The sequence below is a fragment of the Doryrhamphus excisus genome, chromosome 1, assembly GCF_030265055.1.
Source record: "Doryrhamphus excisus isolate RoL2022-K1 chromosome 1, RoL_Dexc_1.0, whole genome shotgun sequence".
Taxonomy (NCBI): domain Eukaryota; kingdom Metazoa; phylum Chordata; class Actinopteri; order Syngnathiformes; family Syngnathidae; genus Doryrhamphus; species Doryrhamphus excisus.
This window is the reverse complement of record NC_080466.1, coordinates 1,346,147-1,362,561: the sequence shown is the minus strand read 5'-3', so window position 1 is coordinate 1,362,561 and position 16,415 is coordinate 1,346,147. Positions and strand designations below refer to the sequence as shown.

General features: G+C 37.5%; 1 pseudogene; it reads right to left on the bottom strand.

The window, feature by feature from the left end:
* Positions 1 to 97: 97 nt before the first annotated feature.
* Positions 98 to 15,782, bottom strand: LOC131119244 (Kv channel-interacting protein 2-like; annotated as a pseudogene).
* Positions 15,783 to 16,415: the final 633 nt, after the last annotated feature.

The following is a 16,415-nucleotide window of genomic DNA, read 5'->3' as shown; positions in this document are numbered from 1 at the left end:
TTATTATTATTATAAATATACAAGAATTAAGTTGTACAATCATGAAGAGAAAAGCTAAGCATTTCTTTATATTTACTCAATGAAATGTGACAATATGTCAATTTACAGGATACACCAGCTTTGAGATTTTATTCATCATATTTCTATACAAAATCTACGTAACATCCAATTGGAGTCATGCAGACGTAATACAATCGTAATAAATGTGAGTGCTGTACATCATGACAATGTTATTGCTTGATTTAATGCTTTTTGGGGATCAAAATCATACAAAAAAGTGAAGCACTGCATCGTCTACGAGGAGTGACACATTACGATTGAGCTCAAAACTTGGCTGACATTATATATAATATATAATATATATTTATATACATATATACAGTGGTGTGAAAAAGTGTTTGCCTACTTCCCGAGTTTTCATTTGTCATACTTACATGTTTCAGATGTTTGGTATTTTTAAGGCCATGTCACAGCATCTCAATCTGATTCAGGTCAGGACTTAGACTAGACCACTCCAAAGTCTTTATTTGGTTTTTCCTCAGTCATTCAAAGGTGGACTTGCTGGTGTGTTTGGGATCGTTGTCCTGCTGCAGAACCCAAGTTGGTTTCAGTTTGAGGTCACAAATAAATTACAGATAGCCCCAGATCATTACACTACCGCCACCGTATTTTACTGTTGCTATGAAAAGCAGTGTTACTTTTATGCCAATGACTTTTTCACACAGGATTTAATTTAAAGAACAGTTTTGTCATTTTGTGTTGCCATTGAGTAATATTTATATTTGTTTGATGATGATGATGAAAAACTCAGGAAGGGGGCAAACACTTTTTCACACCCCAGTAGATCCCCGTTGTTCATGGGAGTTACATTCCACGCCTACCTGCGGGTGGCGGAGATCCGCAAGTAATTGATATGGCTCACTCTTCCCCTTTCCTAACCCTGATTTGGGATTAACATCGCAAAAAGATAAGAGACAGTTGGAATTATCGGAATAGATTCAGTTCAAGAACCCAACTTTCATCACTTGGAACAGAAGCTACATAACAAGCTAAATGCTAAGTAGGACTCACACTCGCTCTGAAGCGGCTAGCGGTAGTAGGAGGCTCCCCTGCTTTAGACCCCGACGAGTTTCACTGTAGCTGGTCTCGGATAAAAATTCGAAATCTCCGCACTTGACGGAAAACAAAAAATACAAATCAGGTGATTGAATATGAAAAACAAATTAAAGTATCACTTAAAACTACAATGTTCCCTTTATTCACTTAACTTAACTGAAGGACGCTTCTTGGCTTGTCGTCCCTGACCAGAAGCCAAGATGGATTCCACTTTCCCTGACATGTTTCTCCACAGCTCCGATGTCCTGGTGGAATCCTTCCCCGTGCTCATCACTTTCTTTACAGTTCAATGGAAAAAAAAAATCTAGAAGGGGAATGCAAAAAGTCTATCTTCAGATAGACATATTGCAGCCAAGGGCTTTGTAGGACATCTGGGGGTTTTCCACCAGCTGCTTATAAATATCAGCCTTGTATTTTCCAAGAAAAGTCAATTTCTGCTACCGTTCATGAAATTTCTCTGGAATGCAAAAAGTCTATCTTCAGTGACATATTGCAGCCAAGGGCTTTGTAGGACGTCTGGGGTTTTTTTTCCACCAGCTGCTTATAAATATCTGCCTTGTATTTTCCAAGAAAAGTCCATTTCTGCTACCGTTCATGAAATTTCTCTGGAATGCAAAAAGTCTATCTTCAGTGACATATTGCAGCCAAGGGCTTTGTAGGACGTCTGGGTTTTTTCCACCAGCTGCTTATAAATATCTGCCTTGTATTTTCCAAGAAAAGTCAATTTCTGCTACCGTTCATGAAATTTCTCTGGAATGCAAAAAGTCTATCTTCAGTGACATATTGCAGCCAAGGGCTTTGTAGGACGTCTGGGTTTTTTCCACCAGCTGCTTATAAATATCTGCCTTGTAGTTTCCAAGAAAAGTCCATTTCTGCTACCGTTCATGAAATTTCTCTGGAATGCAAAAAGTCTATCTTCAGTGACATATTGCAGCCAAGGGCTTTGTAGGACGTCTGGATTTTTTCCACCAGCTGCTTATAAATATCTGCCTTGTATTTTCCAAGAAAAGTCAATTTCTGCTACCGTTCATGAAATTTCTCTGGAATGCAAAAAGTCTATCTTCAGTGACATATTGCAGCCAAGGGCTTTGTAGGACGTCTGGGTTTTTTCCACCAGCTGCTTATAAATATCTGCCTTGTATTTTCCAAGAAAAGTCCATTTCTGCTACCGTTCATGAAATTTCTCTGGAATGCAAAAAGTCTATCTTCAGTGACATATTGCAGCCAAGGGCTTTCTAGGACGTCTGGGGTTTTTCCACCAGCTGCTTATAAATATCTGCCTTGTAGTTTCCAAGAAAAGTCCATTTCTGCTACCGTTCATGAAATTTCTCTGGAATGCAAAAAGTCTATCTTCAGTGACATATTGAAGCCAAGGGCTTTGTAGGACGTCTGGGTTTTTTCCACCAGCTGCTTATAAATATCTGCCTTGTATTTTCCAAGAAAAGTCCATTTCTGCTACCGTTCATGAAATTTCTCTTAAAGCATGCATTTTGTCCACTTCCAAGAGAGACATTTCTGAAAATAAAAACAAAAAAATGTTATATAAAAACTGTAAACATATTCAAATGAATGAATGAATGAATGAATTAAAAAAATAAAACACACTTTGGGTTAAGTGTTGCAGCACTGAGGTGGAGGGATCTTCTGGTTGGACTCCACTAGATGACATTGTCAAACATATGCATGGACTGCATGATGTTCTCATCCTGGAAGAAAAGGACCAATGTCATTTATTAGTCCGACATATGGAAATATTAAAAAAAAAAAAAAAAAACTGACCTTGTGGCATGTCTCTAAGAACTCCTCGATAGTGACCACGCCATCGTTGTTCTTGTCCATCTTCTAGAAGGTGATAGTCATGTTAGATGTTCTGTTTCCATTGTCTTGGGTTCCATTGGAATTAATACACTTTTTTTTTTTTACTTTCTTTCATTCTTGTATATTCTCATTAATTCCTGATATGAACCCTTTACAGAGAACTCATTGGAATTCCGACTTCGTTATAAGTATATTTGTTTCAATACAGCCTATTATTGGTCAAAAATTTATATTTAAACAAATTTTTAGTCGAAATGAAACATTCTCAAGCATAAAACTGCCAACATGAAATAAAAGACAAATACAGAAAACGCATTTAACGACATAGTGATGGTACTGTATGTAGTATTCTACACCGGTCACTAGGTGTCAGTAATGTTGCTGTAATATTGGGTGAAACACACACTCCAGATTTTTATTATCTTCATAAAAATCCAATATAAGCCAGAAAACATTTACATCAACACACACGCGCACAAGTCTTATTTATGTCTTAAATGCCATTTTTTCTATTATCATACCCGTCTTACATTGTGTAATACGAGTGTAAACGTGACTATAGGGGTGTTATTTCATGTCTAGAGGGCTCTAATGTTAAAAACCACCCAAAAAAATTGTTTTTTCTAAGCTCTCAGTACAAAAATATTTCATTTAAAATGAAAATCACAATCGGGTCTGGAACCACTTAACCACGATAATGTAGTATTGTAGTATATTTTTAGTAGTGGTATATTTTTAGCCCTGCCAAGCACAAAAGCAGGAAGCCAAGATGTTTTGTTTGTGGTTTCTTTGTTGGTTAGGAAGCAGAATTACACAAAAACTACAGCCCAGACTACCATGGAACCTTGTGGCCTTTATGGAACAAGAACCCATTTATTTGAGGCCACCCGCCACAGATACATTTGGAACGACACAGATAGATTTGTCTCTAATTTTTGGTTGTTTTTTTTTTTTAGATTTGGAGCTACGTGTTTGTCCTAGAGATGGGAGATGAGGCGGATGTGCCAACCACTATTCCACCGTGCGACCTAATACAGGGGTGCCCATTAGATCGATAGCGAGCTAGCAATTGCATAAACATCACGTTTCAAGCTACACATAGAAATGTTTATTATTCTGACTACGGATAAAGGAACTCAGCAGTAAGGCATCACTGATATACACGTACAACTTACATTAATACTCATATTTCTAAATACAGTATCGTATTTTCCGGACTATACAACACACTTTTTTTCATGGTTTGGCTGGTCCTGCAACTAATACTCCAAAGCGACTGATAAACTAGTTATGTTATGTGGATTAGAGTATAGTTGAATAACTGTTTGTATTTTATACCACCTGTTTACGTTACGTTACATTTCTAAATTAGTATTTATTAGTATTTATAAGTATTTATTCTCTGCTTATAGAAGACAGAAGATCTTTGGGACTCATGTTGAAAAAGTGTGAGCGCTCCCGACTAGGGATGTCCAATAATTATCGGTACCGATAATTATCGGCCTGGTATCAGCATAAAAATCAGATATCAGATTTTTTCCCGATCATCAAAACCATTCATTCTTTCATTCATTTTCTACCGCTTGTCCTCACAAGGGTCGAGGGGGTGCTGGAGCCTATCCCAGCTGTCTTGGGGCGAGAGGCGGGGTACACCCTGGACTGGTGGCCAGCCAATCCCAGGGCACATATAGACAAACAACCATTCACACTCACATTCATACCTATGGACAATTTGGAGTGGCTAATTAACCTAGCATGTTTTTGGAATGTGGGAGGAAACCGGAGTAATCGGAGAAAATGCACGTGGAGAACATGCAAACTCCACACAGACATGGCCCAGGGTGGAATTGAACTCGGGTCTCCTAGCTGCATCGGCAAAAAATGGCAAAAAAAAAAAATCAGACCTAATAATTCCACTTTCATTCATATGACCCAGACCTGGAAGAAAGACTCCACGTGGTCCTTGGGGGCGCTGTCCCTCATGCAGGGGTACGTGTACTTGCCCATCATGTCGTAGATGGACTGCATGATGTCTGTCATCTCCTGAAAACAACAACACGTCATCGGTCTGTGAATCATAATTCAATAAACGCTTTTAGTGACGAGTGAAGCACCTCTCTGGTGATGCAGCCATCTTTGTTGAGGTCGTACAAGTTGAAAGCCCAGTTGAGTTTATCTGTGACGGAGCCTCTCAGGATGATGGACAGACTTATCACAAAGTCCTACAGCGGGACAGAAGAGGGATGCATGCATACAGTACCTAGTAACACGCCAATGCAGTACTGTGTACATATACTTTATCATATAGTACGCTCATATGCAGAGTAGAGTAGAGCGGGAGCGTGTAGAGAGGATGTTTACCTCAAAGCTGACCGATCCGCTGTTGTGAGTGTCGAAGGCTTCAAACAGGAAATGTGCATACATATTTGTATCTGAAAAAAAGGATCTGAAAATTAATAAACTTTGCTTTTGTTCCGATTTTCTACAATAAAAGCTCTGATAAAACATTCCACTGTTCTCAAATATCTTCATTTTTCTACAAAAATAAGATGAAAAATAAACAAATCAAGAATAAAGAAAATCAATCAATCAGTAATAAATAAATATAATAATAATAATAATAAAAACTTAAGAAAGCACATATAGTTGGTGTGTACACAAATTATTTTTTTCATATTAAAATGAACAAAGCATTATTAGAGCCCTGTAGACATGACAAAACACGACTATAGTCACATTTATACTTTTTTTATTCACAACATATTGCGCAACTGCAGGGTCTCGAGACACATGCTAACTCGCAAACTAGAGAGCTAGCGACCTAAACGGTAGCCTTCAAGTTATTTCCTTTCAACTTAAATAGCCAAAAACTTACCACTTCCACACGGATAGGGAGGATAACTATTAACAGTTATTTAACCTTTAACATGAACATTAATAAAAACGTAGTAATTTTTTCTGGGTACATGATACCATACAGCATCCATATCAAACTTTACATTAAACTTTCATATCAAGGCGGGGGCCTCAAACTGGTGTCCTGCGGGCCACATTTGGCCCGCGGGCCGCATTTTTGAGACCCCTGTATTAGATGTTGCATGTGTAGCAAATGCAAAGACCAGTTAAGATGCAAACAAAGCAGGATGTTCACCAAACTGGAAATTCCCACAAAAACAATGACAATGAAGTAGTCATGTGTGTGTTTTTGTGGTTTGTTGTTGTTTTTTTTGTGTGTCTATTTCTTTTCTAAGCACACATCTTTGTAATTACTGTACGTTTATTTTGGTCCTGGAAGAGAGGAATAAAAAGAATATGCCACTGACCTCCCTGAGGGAAAAACTGAGAGTAGATGTTTTTAAAAGTCTCCTCGTTCACGGCCCCACTGGGACACTCCTGGAGACGAGGGTGATAAGAAAATGGATGAGATAAAAACTCCCACACCAGAAATGTTGCACATGTGACTGACGTTTTTGAACCCCCTGTAAAGGACCTGCAGCTCCTTCTTGCTGAAGTTGGTCTGCTCCACCAGACGCTCCAGTCCTTCAGGTCGGTAACGCACCGCAGACAGCTCGGCGTCGTCGCTCACGCTGTCTGTGTGAAGCACGGAGACACGAAAAGTGTTAGAGCGCCGCAAAGGAGGCGAGGGGGCGTGCCCATGTGACACTCGCTTTCATTGATGGACGGCGTGGCGCCGGCGTGGTAGCAGGGAAGCAGTTTGAGGAACCGTTGCTTGATGGTCTTTTTGCCGGGTTTGGATGCTGGGTTACCTGGAAGGAACCAATCACAACAGAGCTCACATCAACATCACGTGGAGGCAGGGATTCCCAACCTGTGTGCCGTGGGTTTTTTTTGGCACAATAGATTTGATACATATTTTTACTTCTTGAAATATTATGTATTTATGGTCATAATATTTGTACTTTATTATCATACGGTTATCACCTAATTCCTCACTAACACTTTACCATAAGGTACACAAAATTACAGTAGTTAAAGAGCAATGAACCTACCTAACCCTAACCACAACTCATTAGTAACCACTCTACATGTATGTGCCTCAGTAACTACTCTACTCATCACTTCCATGTTAGTACTGTAGTAACTAGTCAGTAACTACTGACTCTCAATGTATGTGCCTTAGTTTCTCATTAGTACTCAAGTAACCACTCTAAATGTATGTGCCTTTGTTCCTCAGTAACTACTCTACTCATTAGTTCCTCATTAGTACTTCAGTGACTACTTGAAATGTATGTGCCTTAGTTCTTCAGTAACTACTCATTAGTTCATGTTTAGTACTTCAGCAACTACTCTCAATGTATGTGCCTTAGTTCCTCATTAGTACTCAAGTAACCACTCTAAATGTATGTGCCTTAGTTCCTCAGTAACTACTCTACTCATTAGTTCCTCATTAGTACTTCAGTAACTACTCGAAATGTATGTGCCTTAATTCTTCAGTAACTACTCATTAGTTCCTCATTAGTATTCAAGTAACCACTCTAAATGAACGGGCCTTAGTTCATCAGTAACTACTCTACTCATTAGTTCCTTGTTAGTGCTTCAGTAACTACTCTAAATGCATTTGCCTTACTTCTTCAGTAACTTAACTACTCATTAATTCCTCATTAATACTTGAGTAACTACTCTAAATGGATGTGCCTTAGTTCTTCAGTAACTACTCTACTCATTAGTAAACGTATGCGCCTTGTTTCCTTGGTATCTACTCATTAGTTCCTCGTTAGTACTGTAGTAACATATGTGCCTTAGTTCCTCAGTAATTACCCATTAGTTCCTCGTTAGTACTGTAGTAACTACTCTAAATATATGTGCCTTAGTTCCTCAGTAATTACCCATTAGTTCCTTGTTAGTACTGTAGTAACTACTCTAAATATATGTGCCTTAGTTCCTCAGTAATTACCCATTAGTTCCCTATTAGTACTGTAGTAACTACTCTAAATACATGTGCCTTAGTTCCTCAGTAATTACCCATTAGTTCCTTGTTAGTACTGTAGTAACTACTCTAAATATATGTGCCTTAGTTCCTTGGCTACTGTAGCTGCACGTGAATCCTTGATTTAGCTGGTTGAATGAGCTTTGCTGACTCCAAGGTTCCATCTGTTCTCTAGAGTGCCTGTCCTCAAGCTGGAGCCTACCCCAGTATCCTTCAGGTGTCAATCACAGGGAACATTAAGTCAAACAATCCTTTACATGTATAAATCATATCCAATATGAAATACACCTAACATTCATGTTTTTACATTGAGGGAGGATGCCACACGTGCAGTATCTCTGCCCTACAGAGATTCAAACCCTCCATCTCCAGTATGTTAGGCTCACATACTCACCACTAGGCCACCGTGCCGCCTCGAGCTCGCCTGTAAACCCCCAAAACATTTTCTTTCCCTTTTAAGTCTGCATGGAAGCATCCTGCCAGCAGAGGGCGGTGTTGCTCCATAACCACACAAGAGAAGCAGGGCCCAATCACCATAATCACAAACAAAAAGACTTCCAACATGTTTTTGTGTTCAAAGTACAGCTGACGACATATATTTCATATTCTGTGTGCCTTCAAAATCATCAAAAATGTCAGATACCGAGACGGATGGCATTTGAATAATGGCTGGATTTGAATGAGTTCATAACAGAACACTTTAAACTGTGTTATTATCAGCAGTGAGGTGTTGCGTTCAAAGACACAATACCGTAATTTAAGGTGAATTTACTTATTATTTTTCTGAAGCAAATTATACATCCAAATTCAGAGTTACAAAGTCGGTGATAAGAAAATCCACTTCATGTTTTTTCTTCAACTTCCTGTTTGTTTACACACACAGACACACGTTTGTGTGTTGTTTAAAGTGTCCCAGAATGCATCTCCCAAATGAACATACAAGAAACCTATGTGAGTTGGAGATACATAAAGTATATGTGCTAGAATAAAATGTGGATACATTTATTATAGTGTTAGTTATCACCCTTATATCAATATGTATCAATACAATATGGTGTTGGTATAAGGGTGGGCAAACTTTTTGACTCGCGGGCCACATTGATATAACAAAATTTCCGGGGGGGGGGGGGGGGGGGGGCAGACTATATATTTTACACGTAACAGTCCACCTGGTATTATTGTATCTGTAAAATTGTCATGCAATCTGCTATTATTATTTATTATTTTATATTTATATTTAAATATTTTAAAAAGAATAAAATATTATAATAATTACAATAAAATTAAAATAATAATTATTATTATTATGTAAAATATGCAAATATAACAATATTATTATATATAATTAATATAATAATTAACATTAATATAATAAATATAATAATAATAGTTATAATAATAATAGAATAATTATTATTTTAATTTTTATTATTATTATGTGCTTGTGTCCCTTTTTTCAGGAGCACTTTGTAAACAACAGACCATGTCAAAAAACGAAATTGATAAAACCATCAAAAGGTTGGCTCAGGCCATGATGCCAGGTTGTATGTTGAGTTTAAATGAAATACTTTGGAAAAATTTGGCGGGCCGTATTCAAACACTTGGCGTGCCGGATGTGGCCCCCGGGCCGTAGTTTGCCCACCCCTGTGTTGGTATGTGGTTACATATGACATTTTTGACAGCCCTAATACATAAATATATAGTATATATATATACTGTATGTCCTCGGACCAACACTTCCTCAGTGATGGACACTCCAACCTGCGACCTACTACTACTACGTTCAAACTATCCTGTATTTGGCGACATGTCATGATGATATTTACTGATGCATGTCAATCAGCAGGATGGAAAGGAGGCCACACACACACACACACACACACACACACACACATAAGCAGTGAAGACACGTCTCATCTTTTTTTAGCTGAAAGCCGATTGCGTACATCTAAAACCAAAGAGAGGATACAAAGTTTCCCTGCTGATGTCATTCTTTCTCCCGGTTGCTATTTTTAGATGTGACACAGGAGAGAAGATTGATCACAGTCAAATGCTTTCTGAGGGACACACACACACACACGCGCACACACACACACACACGTACTAAAGCAGAAGAGCGCTGTAGGTGATAATGTGTGTGACGGCGTGGACGCAATTAACGACGGTTGCACGTTTAAGGATTTAGTCGTCCATTTAAGTCCATGAAGTGTTTTAACGTGCTTCATGTCGCACAGCTTGGGGGCGACTCGGACTGTTTCAATCGATTTCATGCAGCCAACTGAGGCTGATCAATACAATCTCGCCTGCCAGCGGTGTTGTCTTTTTATTGGCCCACAGCACATTTAAAATGACAGAAATAACAACGACAAAAAAAATGAAAAATCAACAGTAACCTCACCAAAATTAAGTCAAAATATCAACTGAACTCATGCACTACCAAAGATGGAGTTGCTCCCGAAGACGTACGTCTTTTGCGTTTTATTTTATTTTTTTGTGCGAGAGACACAAAGAGGTCATGATGCAACTCCACAATAGAAGAGATCATGTTTGGTGACGTTTTAAGCTGAAAACGTGGCCGCAATGTGGCATGAGTGCATTTTATAAGAACTCAGCCTGCATCTTTCCTATTGAAATACATGTCCCGCAGCAACCAGGAAGCACAAAGGCATCTTGCCGTGTAGCGCATAGATAGGAGGTTAAACATTCTGGCTAAATATGCATGGATAAATTTGTGTCAAAGTAAAAAGCTATTTTTCACAAAAAGCCTTTTTTTTGTTGAGAACTGATATTTTCCTGAAACTTAACTATGTTCTACTGCTGATTACAAACTAACTTTTTTTTCCCAATGAAAGATGATAGTCTAATCTTTCTTTTGGTGTATACTATATCTACTTAGCCCAAAAACACTATATTCTGTGTGCCGTGAAAAATATGTCAAAAAAAAAAAAAAATGCAAAAAAAATCAAAAAAAAAAATCAGCAAAAATGGCCAATGCGAAGAGGGGCGGCTTTTGAAAAATGAATGAGAAAAAAACTATAATTTAACAACAACATGTTATTATTATGAGGATTTTTTAAATAAATTTTGTAAAATAAAATTGAAATAGTAAAAAAATTCCAAGAATTAACCAGTAATAACTGAAGTATACTGGTAATCTGACTATATTTATCTTTGTTGATTGCTAAATGTGTAGGTCAGTTTTATATATATTAAGGCTGTCAGTCGATTAAAATATTTGATCATGATTAATGGCATTTAACCTCACAATTAACCTCATTTAATCACAGATATAAATACGTTTTATATCTATAATAAGTAGGGGGAATCTATTTGTGGTAAACTATTCGATGTGCAACTACAAAGATAATTACATCAAATTTTATGTAAAAGGATATCAATTTCGGTCAAATTAATCAAACTACGATGTGGGCCGAGGGTCAAACAGGAGTAGCGCACGTTAATCTTGCGTCAAAAATAGTGCCGTCATCATAACGCGTTAAATTTGACAGCCCTAAAAAATTCTGTCCATAATTTTGCCCCAAATTACATATATGGTGTACTTCTTGTGTTGTTAATGTATTTTTTATCACTGTAAAGGGGTGGGAGGGAGCTCACTGGGGCTTTTATTTTACCCTTTAGGTCTATTAACTATGCTCAAATAGCTTATCCCATTCCACAAAAAAACACTCATCACAACATCACTCATCATCTAAGCAGGGGTGTCCAAACTTTTTCCACCCAATGCCACACAAGTTATGTATATTTTTAACACCATATAGGTCAAAAAGCGTACTAACAGTACAAACTTGGGTCTTTTTTTTTTATCAATTTCCCTGTTTTTTTCTGAATATTTCAATATTCTTCTGAAAATGTATTTTCATAATATTCTGACTTTATTCCCATAATATATGCACCCAACAAAATTTTCCGGAAATGGCATTTTGTTTCTCAAGATATTACCACAACTTGTTAAAATATTACTTTTTTTGCCTTGATATTTTGCCTTTATTCTTGTCAAATTACAGCTGTTTCATGATGTTATTGTTGTTTTTGTCATCTTATTCTTATTATAATTATACTCTTATATTATAATAATAATTTTTATAATATAATTATTACAAATGCCCAATAATTATCAGCCCGATATCGGTTGATATCAATATCAGATTTTTTTCCGAGCATGAAAACCGCTATTAAAGAATGCTGTATACAACACATACGTGTTCATTCCACCACAGGAGATATGCCATGTTACACATATCCATATCGACTGATATCGGTATCAGAAATTGACAGTTGGACTGCGAAAAAGACGATATCGGACTAATTCTACTAATTATATTTTTTCAATGTGCCACGGGCGATAAATCAGACAGCAGTTGGTTGGAAATGGTTCATAGAGTTCATAAACGATGATGTTTACAGTTGTGAGTTAGCACAGGTCAAAAACAAAAAAGAACACAGACCTAAAAAAAAAAAAAAAAAAAAAAACTCATGATAGGCTAGCTGTGACTCTTAGCTAATAATGGGTTAGCTAATAGCTTAGCTAATATCAGCTAATAATTCCTCAATAAATACATTTTTTTTTTTTAGTTTTGCATAATTCCCTCCATATTGATCCCAACCAAATAAGCCATCGTGTCTCCAATCGCTTTAATTCCACCCTTAGTCCCCTGCGAGCTGATTTGAGGTCCCATCATGGCGGCTTAAGAAGGCTAGGGAAGCTAAATGAATGTTAGTCAGATAACGCCGCCTGTCTGCTTCCTATAATCCTCCGTTCTGGATGCCCACACAAACACACAGCCTCAGCATTGACACATGTGAGTACGCTTAGCATTAGATGGCACCTCGTCCCATGAGGAGGATCAGCTTTGATGGTTTCTTACACAACAGTTGGCTCCTGAAGCAGATGTCAGCTTTCGAATGATGTTACGTCAACACGGCATCCAGATTAGGAGTTTTCACCAAACAAGACACGCACACGTGCAATCTGGGCCACGCGCACGTTGGAGCCAAGTCTTCTTAAAGTGACAGAGGGTCACACCGAGATGTGTTCAGTTTAGTGGCCAAACGGCGATCGAACTCCGAATTCACACCAGACGCGTCATACGCTTTCAAATCCTCTTTTATATTTTAATCACGTGAATTTGACTTTAAGTCTATTTTTGTTGTCTTTGTATGTATACGCAACACACTGGTATGAGAAACACCGGGAAACAGCTTCCGGTATCAAAATAAACTTCCGCTTTTTAACAAAATAAAGGCTTGAATGATGGATGACGAAAAATTCATCTTTAAAGTGGAGAATTGAAATGACCCAAAACGCAACTTTTACAAGGGCAACATAAGAAAAGAAAAGGCATAGCGCTCAATATCAAGTTAGGTAAGTTAATTACACATACGTCACTTGTACTTTTGTTTTGCTAGCACAAGTACGCAAAGCTACATCTATCTTATTTTGTCATATTACTGAGTATTACATACACGCGGTGTAAATGGCTATAAATGGCTCTGGATTAAATGGCTATACTATATTATTTTCTTCTGAGAGCTCATTTTACAAAATGAAAATTACCAAGAGCTATTCGTTTTTAGGATTTTTTTTCATAGCTTATTTCAAGCCAAACAAAGCTAATATGTTTGTTTTACCACAACATGAACAAAATGCTGGTATCCACAACACATCTTTTGTATTTCATAGTACATTTCTTTCTAGTATTCTCACATTATTAACTGAAAACCTGAATGAAAAGCAGGTTTGCCCGCCTCTGCTGGACCCCTCCAGCCGCATCCGCCGCCTTCTGAAGCACAGATGCAGGTGACTCCCTCGTAAACGCTCACCCATCATACGTCACACGTGAGTCCCACGCAGCCCCGCACACAACACAAGTTCCTCCTGCACTAAAAGCGCTACATGTCTGCATGCTCCCAAGGAGGTACTCATCCCCAAATTCTGCCCACACTTGCAAGTACAGTGGGTTGGGACCAGGGCTTTATAGCCGCTGCCTGACGGATGATCACATCGCGAGCCTCAAAGTCACCACACCTTGCCAAGTACCAAAGTACCAAACGCCAAGCTTTTTGGTGGCACATTTTGCAGTGTGCAAAATTATATCACTCTGTGGACGGTGCAGTGGGGGCGGAGCTGATTGGCGGATGGAATTGCCGTTATGAAGCATGTATCATCCAATATCAATTTCATGTTTTTTTTTCCACTGGTATTAGCCGATCCCGATCGGTGGCGGATCAATTGGAGCAACCCTAACATGTAAATACACTAAGAAGTTACATATACAGGTATACCTCGAGAAAAATATCAGCTTTGTCATATTGATGAAAAAGCATATGATTATTATTATTATTCTGATGGTGATGAATATTTTAATATTTCTATTTTGTTCTTAAATAATGTCTGTAAATTTTCCATTTTTTTTTACTTTTTGCCATAATATTTTGACTTTATTCAAGTAACATGAGCACTTTTCTTCTTGGAATTTTTATTTATTATTAATTTTTTTCAACTTAAACTTTTTTTTTCTAGTATTGGGACTTTAATCTTGTAAAATGACCACTGTGATTTTTTTTCAATTTTTGCTGTTGTTGTGTGTTATTCAAGTAACATGAGCACTTTTCTTCTTAGAATTTTTATTTATTATTATTTTTTTTCAACTTAACCTTTTTTTCTAGTATTGGGACTTTAATCTTGTAAAATGACCACTGTGATTTTTTTTTCAATTTTTGCTGTTGTGTGTTATTCAAGTAACATAAGCACTTTTCTTCTTAGAATTTTTATTTATTATTCTTTTTTTTCAACTTAACCTTTTTTTCTAGTATTGTGACTTTAATCTTGTAAAATGACCACTGTGATTTTTTTTCAATTTTTGCTGTTGTTGTGTGTTATTCAAGTAACATGAGCACTTTTCTTCTTAGAATTTTTATTTATTATTCTTTTTTTCAACTTATCATTTTTTTCGAGTATTGTGACTTTAATCTTGTAAAATGACCACTGTGATTTTTTTTCAATTTTTGCTGTTGTTGTGTGTTATTCAAGTAACATGAGCACTTTTCTTCTTAGAATTTTTATTTATTATTAATTTTTTTCAACTTGAACTTTTTTTTCTAGTATTGTGACTTTAATTTTGCAAAATGACCACTGTGATTTTTTTTCTCAATTTTTGCTGCTGTTGTGTGGATTACGAATTACATTATTTGAATAGTAAAAAAACAATTAAAGCAATTAAAAAACAACAGCAGTGAGCAATGAATGCCCCCCCAGGGTGCAATTAGGACCCCAGGTGTAAGTGTTGTTTGTGTGTCTTGTTAACGCACCTGTTCACTGTTTGGTGAAGCTCCAGCTGTGTAAACATGCTCGCATTATTCGGATCACACGTTTTTTTTTTTGCTGCTCTATTTTAGACTGAAATATGATTAAGTGTGCTTGTCTTTGTAAGTATGCAAAAAAAGGGGAGAAAAAGAGAGTCTCCTTGATCCCAGGATACTACAAAACACACCGAGGGAGATATTTTTAGATGACAGGAGATGCTGCAGACTTTTAGAAAGCTCTAAAAACGCCATCCAATGTCAACGTTTTTCAAAGTAATCACAGAGAAAAAGATCGACAAGCCACAATAAGGTGCTTTTTTTCGTCTAAAAAGAAGCTTCAAAGTAAAAAGAAGACAATACCTGTGAGTGGGTCGTAGGATCGGTCCAGTTCTGTGGACTCGGAAAAACTCTGGTCGTGACTCCTGGACTTCATGGCTCCCCCAGGACCTCCAGGACGGACGTTACAGTTCTGGTGTGGTTCTCATCTCCCAAACATCGAGGCAGGAGGAGCGGGGGGGGGTGATAATCTTGTGCGTGAATCTCACATCATCCGTCCTGCTCTCCTTCCACGTCCTCCAATCCGCATCTTCTCCTTCATGCCTGCACCAACTTTCTACACTTCTTTCATCCTGTCATCAATCGGAACGCTCCGCCCGTTTCATGGCGATGGGGGGGGGGGTACTGCACATTTTGGTGTCAATTTCGATACCAACTGCATGCTCGTCGACCTATATTTTAATTTCTAAACATATAATATAATCATAAGCATTGTAATATTATGAGGAAAAATCAAATTTTAATCACATAAAGTTGAACAAACAACAAAACAACAAATAAAGTTGTCATTTTTGGACAAAAGCTTGCAAAAACAGAATGAAAATAAAGTCCAAATATTACAGGAAAGTCAAATTAGCTCAGAAAAAAATCACAAGAGGAAAGTTAAAAATGTTTAAAATGTTTTAAAAACAACAAAAATTGATAAAACAACAGCATACTTACTCACAGTGCAACCAAACGAAAACACAACACATCCGCCGAAAGTGAAAACGCATCACATACATCAACTAAAACACAACACGTAACTTAAACTGTCATGTACAAGTGCCCGCAAGGCATGCTGGGTAGCCCAGCGGTATCAACAATATGAGCTATGAAAAATAAAAAATCGGATATCAAGAGTTATGCGAAACTACCCTGATGACCCTGACGA